At 41.9% G+C, this 15,623-nt stretch overlaps 1 protein-coding gene across 1 annotated transcript in view; it reads left to right on the forward strand.

Annotated features, from left to right (window-relative positions):
* The window catches only part of LOC126418705 (putative fatty acyl-CoA reductase CG5065), a 487,119-nt gene that overhangs the window by 249,109 nt on the left and 222,387 nt on the right, over nucleotides 1-15,623 (forward strand). Inside the window, exon 2 of the mRNA XM_050085603.1 lies at nucleotides 3,146-3,182. The gene's annotated coding sequence lies outside the window, so the exon portion shown is untranslated. The remainder of the gene's footprint in view (nucleotides 1-3,145; nucleotides 3,183-15,623) is intronic.

A 15,623-nucleotide genomic window follows, 5' to 3' on the forward strand; every position in this document is an offset into this window, starting at 1 on the left:
CTTTTAAAAATCATTCAAAGCCGAACACGTCCAAATGGTTCATGCAAATGAGAACATGTCCATATTTAAATGTGCTTTTTAAAGGAATACTTTCATTGTAGATTTGATTTACAGACATGAACTGCCTCTGGCACAATAGTAAAGGCGTTTGCATTGCAGTATGTTGTTTTCATTCGTATGTAAGCCTGAAATAAGTTTTATGTTCATTGTGAAGAACTGCATTTAGTAGAGTAGTTCATCGTAGCTTGTTATCACCCCATTTCACCTGGGTACGTCGGAAACATCTGCAGATGAGTCGTCGAAAACGTGCGTTGCACTAAACAACGGCCAGTTGGACTTCCGAAACATTATTGAGTAGAAAGAACGAAATTACATAGTACGATGGCTCGAAACCGAAGAATGTACCGTTGGATTTTTCCCTTCGATGTTTTGTTATTGGCATCACACTTACTACGAGGGAAGCGTAAATATCGTGTCATTGGGTTGATCCACTATCTCAAACGTTGTTTGATAATATATTCGTCAGCGGTGTTTAATCTTGCTGCACTGGAGAAATGCCGCAGCTGTAATAATTGTAATCCGAATTAAGCTCTCGGCGTGCTGCGTTGTGCAGTATTAATTTACACAGTCACTCTAATTTTGCTGTGGATTGCATAATTTCAAGTAGAGCAAATAGTCATACACCTACGTCTGCATCTACATGAATACCCTGCATATCACTTAAATGCCTGGCAGAGGATTCATTGAACCACCTTCACAATTCTCTATTATTCCAGTACCCTACAGCGCGCGGTAATAACTAATACCTATATCTTTCCTTACCAACTCTGATTTCCCTTATTTCATCATGATGAACGTTTCTCCGTATGTAGGTCGCCGTCGACAAAATATTTTCTCTTTCGGAGGATAAAGTTGGTGATTGGAATTTCGTGAGAAGATTTCTGCGCATTGAAAAACGCCTTTATTTTAATGATGTCCATCCCAAATCATTGTGTCATGTAAGTGACACTGTCTCCCCTATTTCGCGATAATACAAAATCCTGTCATTCCTTCAACTTTTTCAATGTACTCCGTCAGTCCTATCTGCTAAGGATCCTACACCGCGCAGCGGTATTCCAAAACAGGACGGACAAGCGTAGTGTAGGTAGTCTCCTTAGTAGCTCTGCTACATTTCCCAAGTGTCCTGCCAATAAAGCGCAGTCTTTGGTTATCCTTCTCAACAACTTTTTCTGTGTGTTTCTTCCAATTTAAGTTATTAGTAATTGTAATTCCTAGGTATTTAGTTGAATTTACGGCATTTATATTTGACTAATTTATCGTGTAATCGAGGTATATCGGATTCCTTTTAGCACTCGTGTGGATGACCTCACACTTTTCGTTATTTAGGTTCAATTGCCAAATTTCGCACCGTACATATATATTTTCTAAATAGTTTTGCAGTTTGTTTTGATCTTCTGATGACTTTACTGGTCGATAAACGATAGCGTCATCAGCAAACAACCTAAGACGGCTGCTCAGATTGTCTCCCAAATCGTTTATATAGGGCCTATAACACTACCTCGGGGAACGCCAGAAAACACTTTCGTTTTACTCGATGACTTTCTGTCAATTACTACGAACTGTGACCTCTCTGACAGGAAATAACAAATCCAGTCACATACCTGAGACGATATTCCATAGACACGCTATTTCACTTCAAGCAGCTTGTGAGGTACAGTGTCAAAAGCCATCCACAAAGCCAGAAATACGGAATCAATTTGAACTCCCTTTTCAATAGCACTCAACACTTCGTGCGAGTAAAGAGGTAGTTGTGTCTCACAAGAACGATGTTTTCTAAATCCGTTCAAATGGTTCAAATGGCTCTGAGCACTATGGGACTCAACTGCTGAGGTCATTAGTCCCCTAGAACTTAGACACTGAACTCGCATTCGGGAGGATGACGGTTCAATCCCGCGTCCGGCCATCCTAATTTAGGTTTTCCGTGATTTCAATCACTCCAGGCAAATGCCGGGATGGTTCCTCTGAAAGGGCACGGCCAACTTCCTTCCCCATCCTTCCCTAATCCGATGAGACCGATGACCTCGCTGTCTGGTCTCCTTCCCCAAACAACCCAACCCATCCTACTACCTTTCTTGAATATTGGTATGACCTGTCCAACTTCCCAGTCTTTGGGTACGGATCTTACGTCGAGCGAACGGTTGTATATGATGGTTAAGTATGGAGCTATTGAATCAGCATACTCTCAAAGGAACCTACTTGGTATACAGTGTGGACCAGCAGACTTGCTTTTATTAAATGATTTGAATTGCTTCACTAACCCGAGGATATCCACTTCTACGTTACACCTGTTGGCAGCTGTTCTTGATTCGAATTCTTGAATATTGTCGCAGCAGAAGCTGAGTAGCACAGTCGCCGAGTGTAATGGTTATGGAACTACACTGTTGCATGGAAGGTCGTGAGTTCAAAACTCACCTGAACCGTAAAATTTTAATTTCTATATTCGGTTCGAGTACATTTTAGAAGTATCCACAAATGGCAAGAATCATTGTACTGGAATGTTCTGTAGTTGTATATATACCGTATGTTTTCTGGCCGGAGGCAGTTCGTTTCGCACTCTTGTATGTGCAAGTGCCGAATAAACCTTTAAGTGAAGTTAGTGTTCGTCATTCATCTACTTACACCTTCCTCTACGTGACAGTATTTATTTCGTCTTCTTTCGTGATGCCATTTCGGAAGGCTGTGTTTAGTAACTCTGTTTTGAAGGCACAGTCGTCGATAGTATCTCCATTGCTATCGCGCAGAGAAGGCACTGATTGTGTCTTGGCGCTAGCATACTTCACATACGACCAGAATCTCTTTGGATTTTCTGCCAGGTTTCGAGACAAACTTTCGTTGTGGAAACTGTTATAGGCGTCTCGCACTGAAGCCCGTGCTAAATTTCGAGCTTCTGTAGAAGAATGCCAATTTGGAAATCTTGCATCCTTTTAAATTTGGCGGGTTTTTGTTGAAAATGAAGTGCGTGTTCACTACAGCTCTTTTTTTACATTTTTGATTGAATTTACAATTACATGTGCAAATGAGCCTTCATATTGCTCTACATGCGTGTTGGATTTATCCCGTGCGTAATTGATGTGTTTGTTTGCAGGAGAGCGGCTACTTGCGAAGGACGAGTTAACCGGGAAGTGAGTACCCTTCAACGTACTTGTTTCTGCAAAAAGGTTGATTATCATTCACCTGACTAATCTTTCACTCAGTAGCAGATTGTGCGCTGTTTTGAAATTTCTTGGCAGTACCGGACCGAGATTCAAACCCAGAATCTTGTCGAACGCCAAGTTCTGTGTTAAGAGTCCCGTCCGACACACAGCTTTAATCTACCAGGAAGTTTCACCAGTGGCCTAATATATGGAATTTCATTTAGTAGCTAAAGTTTGAGTGTCTTGTGCGCGTCAGCATATTAAGAACAGGAGCATCGCATTACATTACTTGCAGTCTATCGATCTTTAGCTCGTAGAATGAAGTCCACCACGTCTATTTTATTAAAGGGCAATACAGTGACGTGACTTGACACTACGAATGACTATTGTAGTACAAAGCTAATTATAAAATAAATTAAAAGATTTAAGTGTTCCAGTGAATGAATATAAGAGTTCAGTGGATTACGGGGAGTTGTCCTATGTAAGTTCTGTAATCCAGTCGTATTCGACAACATGTCTGATGTTGAGTCCAGCTTTTAACCTTCGTATATGCCTTTTTTTCCTGTACTAATGAGAAGCGGTTGCAGTCTTCCCAAAGTTATTCGGTCCTAAGTATTTATCAGGACACAAAGTTTTGTTAAGAGGTCTCTGCAAATTGTCCTAAAGCTAGTACCAGATATAATGATTACAACACGCTTCTGTGTTTCGAGAATAATGCTCCTGCATGTTGCGTTTCACAAAAAAAAGTTACGTAACCCATAAGTGAATGGAAGTGAGCAAAATAAAGTTCCTTCATTTTTAAACCACCTGTAGCAGTAATATTGCGTAGTGCAAACTTAGCTGAATTGAGGCGCTTTATTAATTTTCTGAGTGATATTAATTCTAATGTAAAATCAAAAACAGAAACAATGTCAGATTTAGTTTTTGTATGTACAGAAACTTACAAAACCCGTCGGAACTTTATAGTACAAAGTGTACAGAAAGCCCACTCACCCGGATACATACCGTCAAAGAAATTCCAATCACAGTCTGAAGCAGAAAAGAGGAGTGATCGGAACGTTGGTGGAGCGGGCTAAAAGAATCTGTCAACCAGTGTAACTTTAGCTCCAAGCATTTAAAAACTGCCGACAGAAGAAAAGGCCACACTGTTAAACAGGTAAATAAAGCACTACGGCATAAAAGACCTGTTGTTATAATGAAATGAACCAACTATAGGAAAAGTTTTGCTCCCTTTCGTAAAAACAGTTACAGATCGCATCAGTGGAGTACTCAGACAGTATTAACGGTGTTTAAAGTAACAAGAAAGGTGCGTGAATCTTTCAACACAGCAAAGGACATACGCCTGCCTGTTGCCACAGCAGACGTATATAAAATTCCTTCCATATGCGGTCAGGTGGGCGTTCGAACTACGAAAAGAATCATAACACCCGCCTTAAGGAAAAAAAAGAGGAATTGTCGGCTCGGCAACACTGATAAATCAACAGTAGCGCCGGGACTGGGAACCACAAAAATCGTTTCTCCAATACTGTTGTTCAAAAAATAGCTCTGACCACTATGGGACTTATCATCTAAGGTCATCAGTCCCCTAAAACTTTGAACTACTTAAACCTAACTAACCTAAGGACATCACACAACACACATCCATGCCCGAGGCAGGATTCGAACCTGCGACCGTAGCAGTCGCGCGGTTCCGGACTGAAGCGCCTAGAACCGCTTGGCCACCGCGGCCGGCCATACTGTTGTTATGACAGGATCCAATCATAACTATGCTAGGATGTTTAGAGGCCATAGAAATTCAGAAGCACTAAAACAATTTAAACAGAAAAGGAGGATTGAAATTAGAGAAGTTGTGGGACTTGGCGCCGTTTGCTTTATTCAGCACTAACTCTTTCTCAATAAAAGCTACAGGAGACAAGCAGACACGACTCAGCTGTCTTAGGCAGCTGGCTGATGATGCCATGAACAGATCATTGCGTGGATACATGTAAACAGTTCGGCCTGTGTAGTTCGTTCCAGATTGTAACTCTTTTCTAAGTGGTTATAGCCTCTAATGTCTCCAGTCTTTAACATGCTCGGCAGAGAAATATGCCTAGGACCACGGTCTAATGCCCAGAAAACAAAAATTGTCGTGTCCGGTTAACAATCAGAAAAAGATAATTTAGAATTCTTGGCAGAATTAACGCCAAATTCAAACAATGCGTATAGACATGCACTGTGGTGATAAGTCATGGGATAGCTATATCTACACACAAAAATGGCGGTGGTATAGCATCCACGAGGGCTGCGCTTTGGCGGGGCTGTCATTTGTACTCAGGTCATTAATCTGAAAAGGTTTCCGACAGGATTAAGGCCGCACGACGGAAATTAACAGCCTTTGATTGTGGAACGCTAGTTGGCGGTAGATTGGTAGATGCATACGACATTGCATTTCGGAATTCGTTAGAGAATTCAGTATTCCATGATCCATAGTGTCATGCGTGTGCCGAGAATACCACTCTTCAGGCATTGCCTCTCACCACGCACAACGCAGTGACCGTCGACCTTCACTTAACGACCGAGAGCAGCGGCGTTTGCGTGAAGTTGAGAGTTGTCGGTGTTAACAGACAAGCAACACTGCGTGAAATAACCGCAGGAGTTAATGTGGGACGTACGACGAACGTATCCGTCTGGATAGTGCGGCGAAATTTGGCGTTAATGGATTAAGGCAGCACACGATCGACGCGAGTGCCTTTGCTAACAGCACGATATCGCCTGCAGCATCTCTCCTGGGCTCTTGATCATACCGGTTGGATCCTAGACGACATGATAACAGTGGTTTAGTCAGATGAGTCCCGATGTCAGTTGGTTGGTAAAAAGAACTGATTGTAGTGTTAGAATGTGACGCAGACCCCACGAAGCCACGGACCCAAGTTGCCAACAAGGCACTGTGCAAGCTGGTGGTGGCTCCATAATGGTTTGAGCTCTGTTCATATGGAATGGACTGGGTCCTCTGATCCAACTGAATCGTTCACTGACTGGAGTTGCTTATGTTCGGCTACTTGGAGACCATTTGCAGCTATTCGTGGACTTCATGTTCCTAAACAACGATGGAATTTTTATGGGCGACAATAGGCCGTTCACATGTCGTGGGGCCGCAGTTGTTTGCGATTGGTTTGAAGAACATTCCGGACAGTTCAAGCGAATGATTTGGTCACCGAGGTTGCCCCACATGAGTGTCATCAAACATTTATGGGACGTAATATAGAGGTCAGTTCCTGCACAAAATTCTGTGCCAGCAAAACTTTCGCAGTTATGGACGGCTATAGGGCCAACATGGCTCAGTACATCTGCAGGAGACTTCTAACGACTTGTTGAGTCCATGCCTCATCGAGTTGGTGCACAACACCGGACAAGGAGGTCCGATGCGATTATTAGGAGGTATCCCATGACTTTTGTCACCTTAGTGTACTTAAATGGTGGTGGTGGTTGCTTGGGTTGGATAATGCTTCGTTTGAGCTGTTACAAACGATTAGGGTTTGGAAGGAAGGGAAGTGCTGCCGTTATTGAGGTTACTCCTCTAGAATATGACGTAGGAAGCCATCGAGCTAAACGCCTTTGTCTACCGGACAGTTCGCAGGTAGTGTCATATGCGTCTGAAATGGGAAATTAAAAATTGGTACAAAGAATACTGGAACATGAAATTCTAACTTTCCTTGAGCAGTCCTTTTACCATTAGGCTATCCGTAGAAATATGCTCAGCAAAATTAAAACTCTTCTTAACGGCTTGGGCGACTTCGTGTCGCCCATCTCATGGCTAGGAGATAATTTTTACTAAATTTCGTACTGGGTACTGTCTTTTGAACCATCGTCATTTGTCAAGCCCACGATCCCGCACCACTTCACTGTCATTGTAACGAACTGCTGACTATACACCACTTTCTGAACCAGTGTCAACTTTTTAACTCATTACATTTTAATGTTCGTTTGTCATCTAAGCTATCAAAGGTTTTGTCAGATTTAGCCCATGCTGTAGACATGGCGAAGGAGGTCTACTTTCTTAAAAACTCTTACCGAAAGGCCTCTAATGAAGCGGGTCGTTTAGGTTGTTCATTTTACCTTTGCACTATGTTGATTGCTTTTTGACTAACGGTCAGTGTTCATTGTCACTCTTCGCTAAAGTTTTATCCACCCACTACCCGTTCAGACTCCTGTATGTCAACTAACTTTAGGAACCATTGGTGGTTTCTCTAGAATGTGACCCTTTTTAAGTCTTGTTTATGACCTGAGCTTATTTGATCCGTTAAGTCCGAAAAAAACTAAAAAACATCGCCTGGTCCGTCTTACATTCTCAATCTCACTCAATTTTTTACGTTGTGTTTCATACGCATTACCATATACTCTACTTTCGTGTGACACTACGGAGAGATTCGGCGTTCAAATGTCGTTATTAGTGAATATTATTATAACCGTAGGCTGTTGACAACCACATTTCTCCCTGTGCTGGCCACGCACTAGTGATGAAAATTTCTCCCTTCGCAAGAACTCAACATTATACCTCACAGCCGAGCATCGTCGCTCTGTCTTGCATTTTCAGCGATGGCTTCACAGGTGAGCTTGAGTCTTAGAATGACTTTTAACTTTTACGATTTATCTTTCTCAAGCTTATCATTTACGTAAATGTCGAATGTTGTCATATGATAACATTGTCTGAAGTGGGTATTCTCCGAAATGTAGCTTCTGTATACTTCTTAGACTTCCGGTGAATATGCCTGACTTCCTTCAGTTTTCTTACTTCTAATGTTTATCTATTATAATTGATACAGGTGTTAAAATAAGTGTCAGTTTTTCTGAGTACCCATGTCGTCCGGCCTACGCATATTTTGAACAGTCACTCGTTGCATAAGAGATTTATCGCGGTGTGCCGATTACTTCAGACTTTCAACATGATTCGTGCAAAGTTCACATCTGAAGATAATCTGTAATCAAATGGGTGTGCTAATTGAAAATTATGTATAGACTGAGTCGCGTGAAAGAAATGAGTTTTCGATGACATGACTTCGAGGTGTCGCATCGGTTTGAGAAACTGTGTATTTACTGGTACCGTTGGGTCCTCGTAAATACTTCAGTCAATTTCATGTTTTAAAGCTCTTACAAGTAAAACGGTACACTGCGGATTGAACCAGCCGCCAGTTTGCTATTTTGGTCTTGTCTTAACAATTTTTTGGTTCGCAGTGTAGCTTTCACCGTAGTTCCAAGAAATGATAATAGCAGTAATTTGATGTGAAGCATTCAGGTGAAGTGGAGACTGGCAGCAGATAGAACTTTTTTTTTTTCGATGAACGCGTGAATGATAGTAATACAAGCTGAGATGTTAGCAATACCTGCCTTTTCAAACTGTTTGTTTACTACAAAATAATTCAGTGACGTTAGTATTACTGATTGCGTCAGGGGCAAATGGGTGTCGCAGGTAAAACAAGATTTCCATCTATTAAAATCATGTACCCAGTATATCACCGAAGATCTCCAAATACTCTCATTTCAGCGAATTAGGTGCCCATTGGCGAGAGAGCGTGATGGTGATAAGCGATCTCTGTTGCCAGTATTTAGGCTAAGAGCGAAGTTACGTCTTACAGCCGTAGTTATCAGACAGCGACACCTGTTGCTCGCAAGTAGCAAAGGTCAGGAGAAGCTTTAGATGAAGCGGGCAGCATGGATTGCTGTTCGACGGGAACATCACTTTTTCACCTAGGCAGAATCACTCCAGACGATAGAGTACAGCCATTGTCCATCCGCCCATAACTTTGCTAAACACAGTGACCATTCCTCTAAGGCAGTGGTTCCAAACCCGGGGGTAATTAACCCTGAACGTTACAGTGAAATTTTCTGAGGGATTAAAAAGAAAACGATTCGATTGTGTATCGGTCGGTTCGTAATACTGTAAAACATTTATTTTTAAATACAGTACTTGTATTAAGATGTGAACCTGTGTGGTGGAGGTTACAGCTTCTGTAAAGAATTGTGAACGTCGTCTCCGCATAGTCCACTCACTATACACATTCTTTGTACCTTGTATCGCGCATCTGTGGCGCTAAAATTGACACACATATGTCTCATACGCAAAAATATCTCATGAATACGCCATTTTCGAGTGTTAAGTAGATCTCACAATGGATCAGAAATTGCTTGCGTGCGTATTTACTTCGCAACTGAAAGCACAACACAACAGTAACTACAAGTATACTACTGTACGGCTCACACATTATTATTGTTATTATTATTATTATTATTATTATTACTATTATTATTTTTATTATTAGTAGTAGTAGTAGTAGTAGTAGTAGAACTTCCTGAGAGATTAAAACTATGTGCCGGACCGAGGCTCGAACCCAGGACCTCTGCCTTTCGTGGGCAAGTGCTCTACCATCTGAGCTACCCAAGCACGACTCACGACCCGTGCCTGACAGCTTCAGTTCTGCCAGTACCTTTTCTCCTACTTTCCAAACTTCACAGAAGCTCTTCTGCGAACCTTGCAGAACTAGCACTCCTGGAAGAAAGGATATGGCGTAGACATGGCTTAGCCACAACCTGGAGGATGTTTCCAGAATGAGATTTTCACTCTCCAGTGGAGTGTGCGCTGATATGAAACTTCCTGCAGAGTGAAAATCTCATTCTGGAAACCTCCCCCAGGCTGTGGCTAAGCCATGTTTCCGCAATATCCTTTCTTCCAGGAGTGATAGTTCTGCAAGGTTCGCAGGAGAGCTTCTATGAAGTTTGGAAGGTAGGAGACGAGGTACTGGCAGAAGTAAAGCTGTGAGGACGGGGCGTGAGTTGTGGTTGGATAGCTCAGATGGTACAGCACTTGCCCACGAAAGGTAAAGGTCCTGAGTTCGAGTCTTGGTCCGGCACACAGTTTTAATCTGCCAGGAAGTTTCATATCAACGCACACTCCGCTGGAGAGTGAAAATCTCATTCTAGTAGCAGCAGCAGTGGTCGGAAATAAAGCATTGGCAGTCTGAAGTCTCCCAATTTCTGCCAGATCAGAAGTAAGGAGTATAGCAATCATATAATTTACAAACAGCATCTTTAGCGCACACATTTTAAATTGGTTGATTTTAACTGACGGTGCTAGCGTGTGTGTGAAGCACGTGTCGATAAGGAGAAGAGGGCTGCAGAGAAATCAGTTTCTGCAACAAGCCTCTACTCTCAATATGGATAGTTAGCTTCCTTTTCTGAGGAGTCGTCGTAGGTACCACTCGAGATTCACTGACAGTTGCTTCATCATTCTCCAAAAAAAAAGATGTTAGAACAAGTTTGTGGTTTAATTAGACACGTACAAACTGTTAATATCATATATCTTTCATCATTTTAAAAATAAACTTTTCCGAAGAAAATTTTTTCTTTCTAAAATTTAAGTGCTAACGCTGATGGTGGCGGGTGGAGAGGGATCGATGGAGCGGGGGGTACCAGCTAATATCGATCGGATTGCACTCTGGGGCTATGATCTCAGTAAGGCTGGGAACCACTGCTCTAAAAGGATACACACTTAAGGGGGGGGGGGGGGACTGAACCGTATTAATGTATCGCGTTTACTTCCTTAAATGCTGCTCATAGTCTAGACGGAGACTGTGAGGTGAGACAAGAAAATATAGCTCCTGCAGAAATCATGCACGTGTTGAAGCCGTCTTATCGTATTAAAACACATTACTTCACCAGTGCTCAAGCTTGGTTTTCCATCAGCGGCAAATACTCCGTCCGTTGAAACGTTAAGAGCTACGTGATTGTTGTTTACTCTCCTAATAAAGTAGTGATGGAACCGAAACCTTGTTTGGGCATGACTGTGTTGTACTATGCATTGTCGTATTGGAGCAGTTGTACACTAGCCTTCCTATAAATCGAGAAATTAATAATTAATTCAATATGGTATCCGAAACACAATTTAATAAATATTTTTCACTTGCGCAAAGCATTGTCAGAAGTAAGGCAGCTCGAGTAGAAAGCTACGAGGTAAACTGGATCTAAAAATATGATATCTTTTTGTTACTATACGAATACTTTGTCCTCAGTTAGCCTTTTGAGTCACCTTTATAAACTGTTCGAACGTATGATTCTGAATAGAATCCTACCAGTAATAGACCTTCTCCTCATAGCCGAACAAGCAGGATTTCGACCAAATAGAAGCTGCACAGGGCAACTTCTGAATTTCACTCAGTTTATAGAGGATGGTTTTGAAACCCGTCAAGTAACGGGCGTGGTCTTCGTGGATCTCACAGCAGCGTACGATACTGTCCATCATCGGTTACTCCATGCAAAACTATACAATATGATCAACAACGCCCACCTCGTTAGACTACTTAGCACCCTCCTCTAAAACCGCAGGTTTTTTGTTGAATTTCAAGGACAACGCAGTCGCTGGAGAGCGCAGAAAAATGGACTACCTCAGGGAAGCGTCTTGGCTCCACTTCTTTTCAACATCTATACCAACGACCAGCCATTGACCCCAGGCACAAGGAGATTCTTATATGCAGATGACATAGCCCTTGCTACACAAAGCTAATGCTTTGAAAGAGTGGAAAGAAACCTGACAACAGCACTTAGAACACTGTCAAGCTACTACAATCGGAACCAACTCAGACCAAACCCTTCGAAGACACAAGTGTGTGCCTTTCATTTAAGGAACAGGGAAGCTAATCGTGAGCTACATATTGCATGGTCAGGCATCCAACTCCAGCATCATCACGCACCTAAATACTTGGGAGTCACTCTGGACAGAACTCTATTCAAAACTCACTGCAAGAACACCAAAATGAAAATCTCCGCTCGAAACAACCTAATTCGCAAACTAGCGGGGACACAGTGGGGATCACATCCACAAACTATTTGCAGTTCTGCAATGGCACTGTGCTTTTCTACTGCTGAATATGCTTCTCCAGTCTGGTACAGGTCATCTCATGCCAGACAAGTAGACATTGCTCTCAACGAAACCTGCAGGTTGATCACAAGTTGCTTAAGACCTACCCCAACTGCCTGGCTAGAATAGCGCCACCATGGATACGCAGAACAATGGCTGCCAACAAGGGGAGACTGAAAGTGGAACAGGACAGTGCCCATCCACTGCACGGGCATAATCCACCACAGCAAAGGCTGAGATGGCGAAAGAGCTTCCTGAGAACATCCGAGAAGCTCACCATTTGACCAGAGAAGGCAAGGCTGGAGTTATGGAAGAAGTCGACGCCTCACTTGCAGACGCCAGAAGCTGAAGAACTACCACCTGGGCACAACGAGAGCTGGCTGGTGTGGAAATCTTTAAACAGATTACGATCAGGAGTTGGACGATCCAGAGACAACCTGAAGAGATGGGGCTTCATAACAGAAGATACGTCCTGTGATTGTGGAGAAGAACAAACCACAAGCCACGTGCTCCAGTGTCTTTTGTGCCCTACATCCTGCATGAAGATTGATCTCGGGCAAGCCACTCCAAGCGCCTTGGAGGTTGCAAAGTACTGGGCACATGTAATATAAATACAATTTGTGTGTATGTATTTATTGATGTGTATGACAACTGTAAATTTGTATGTTTCTGATTCGAGAATAAAGTCCTCAGCTCGTACATTTGGCGTTAAGCACCAAACATGTTTAAAACACACACACACACACACACACACACACACACACACACACACATACAGGGGTAGGGGGGGGGGGGGGGGAGGCGCGAATGATGTTAAATACTGTGCACGTAAAGCGTTTATACAGTGTTTACCGTAGTAAAAAAACTAATCAATGCTATTAACAAGTGTCCCTCTCCAGTTTTCTGCATACTTAGAGGAATTTGAGGGTCAGTACGCAGACCTTAGTTTCATAAATATTGTAATGCAGTGCGGTGAGATTGGAAAAACAAACAGAACTAATCGTTTTGCAAGATTTCATGATTTCAGAGTGCTGTTAAGTACGAAACACTTGAAGTTTATTAATACAATTCATCAGTAGCTCAGTGCGCAACGTAAGCGGATTGTAATTATGACGTCGATTGTTCAACACTCGCTAGTAACATTTTTTTATAATTTTTTATTTGCCTATTTATTTAAAAATGGAAATGTTAAGTATGGAAATGTAATTTTTTAGAGCAGGAAATTTTTAATTACTATTCGCTTGACAATTCGAGTATTAACGATAAATTGAAGTTCAGTACAAAAGTGCCAAACATCAAACAGAAAAATCAATTTTTTTTTAGAAACAACAGTTTTATTGAAGCGAATAATTTTTTTCTTTTAACAGAATGACATTTCTCGTGTATGTATCAAATTATAATTTATTTTCGTACAACCAGCAATTAAAAAAGTTATTTTTATTAAATAATGATGATTCAGTATTTGTTAATTATCGTTTCTGTTTTTTAATAAACACAGAATTTAAAAATGAGTTCAAAGAAAGTTAGCTTCTAACAAGATTCGAACCAGCGAATTCGATTACAATCTGATTACACTACTCTCTGAGCTGCGGACGATTTCGTTAAAAATAAATGTTTCATACTTAACAGCGCTTAGAAACTATCAAATCTCCAACGGCGATTTTGTCGTCTGGTTTTGAGAATTCGTAGTATTGCTTCAGGAATTCGATGTCCGGCGCCATTCGTCACATCCTGTTAAGTATCAAGAAAGTTAAAGCAGGGCAGTTCTTAAGGTCACCTTGTAAGATCCTCCAAACGTTAACAGTTGGCCCAAGAAAACAGTGTTGTAACTTTATCACTTATCACTTCGTGTATTGCAGACGGAGAGATAAAACATCACGCGAATAGGTCAAAGATTAGAAAGAAACTGATTGTAAGTCTGGGCGGCAAAGTGTTGTGCCATTATGTTTTACAGTAATTACCGAAAGCCACTTAAAAATGCTAAATCGTATGGGTCTTGCTGCGTTACAATTTTTGTTGTCCGTAGGCGGCACAATTTTCTTCTGTCAGTACTGTTTGATTACAGCACTTGAAGTTATGCTTGAAATTTTGTCACTCATTTCTCAAGGAAACTGATGTATATTTTGTTAACATCCTTTTTAACTTTCTATTCTTTTTGTAACAAGTTGCTTTGCTGCTTGAGAAGCAGATGTATGTGTGTTACTTATTGCGAATTTAAAAGCCCCCAAGAATCCGCCTCTACGGCATGTGCAGTCGCTTTGCAGTGATTTTGTAAACGGCGGTAACTGTGATGTCCTAGCGGACCTATTACATCGCCATGTGAGCCACTATTATCCACATCGTGTACAACTACCACCACCTCCACAACGTGCTACTCTTCTTCTGATAACAGTAGTTTCCGCTAGTTTCGTATCGTATTTTCTGCCTTCACAATGTATGTAGAACTGTCATCCTTTAAATCGCCTCAAGGTGACGAGTTACCCGTGCACAAATCGCTTCAAGAGTAGTCAACATCAACAGAGTGATTCGCATTCACGTTTAAAAACACCCGAAGCGACGTAGATGAAGCTGAGACAAGTATTTTAATGTAATACATATGGGGTTGCAAATGTCGATAAATACTACAAAAGGGATGACAGATTTGAACATGTGACGTCACCAGATGACGTACCTCGCCGAACGTGCAGCGGTTGAGGCTGTCGGTCTGATCATCCCAATCAAAGTGAAGTATTCAAGTCGGTGTGGATTCCGGCCTACGTGCGCGACTTCTACGTACGGGGCTCAGTGTTAGTCTTGCGTCTGGCAAGCAGTATATATTTTTTTTCCTTCATTGAATGCGACAGTTGCGTGCTTACATTGCAGTTTGGATTTATTAATTCATTTACTCGTCTCACGGTCTCCGCTGGTTTATTGCAAAGTATAGCACAGCAAAAACCTGCCGTATTACGTCACAAGTAACTCTGTGTAAGATGCGTCGTTACCAGTAAAGGACGCATGTTTTCCTTATTTACTAGATAAGGTCAGTGAATAAAAAAAGAAGGGACAAAAGGAAAGAAACACAAAATAAGAACAGGTTTTCCTTGATGACAGAGAGAACAATACTTTCGCAACTTCTACGTTTACAACAGATCGTTTTTACGAAAGGTGGTCGTAATTTGCACCGTTTGTTTGAATGCAATTATTGCACATCGCACAGTTGTCCCTTCATGCACGCTCTCGAAAAACCCTCTGTATTTTGGATGTGACGTCACATGTTGAACATTCATATCCACTCTTCGGGTATTTCACGAAATTTGCGGCCCCCATGTTTCTTATATGAAATTACGTGTCTCAGTGTCATCCACATCGCTTCTGGAGAAGGGGGGCGGGGGGGGGGGGGGGTTGATCGTTCATAGCTATGTACTACGCCCTACGGTGTGTGGCGGGGAATATTTCGGGTAAACTGTTATTTCCGTGTGCGAATGCGTCGTGGAAAGAACAGCAGTCGGTAAGATTTCCCGGAATTCGAATTTCTCTGATATTACGCCAAATATTTGTGGAGG

This window comes from Schistocerca serialis, chromosome 9 (genome assembly GCF_023864345.2).
Source record: "Schistocerca serialis cubense isolate TAMUIC-IGC-003099 chromosome 9, iqSchSeri2.2, whole genome shotgun sequence".
Taxonomy (NCBI): domain Eukaryota; kingdom Metazoa; phylum Arthropoda; class Insecta; order Orthoptera; family Acrididae; genus Schistocerca; species Schistocerca serialis.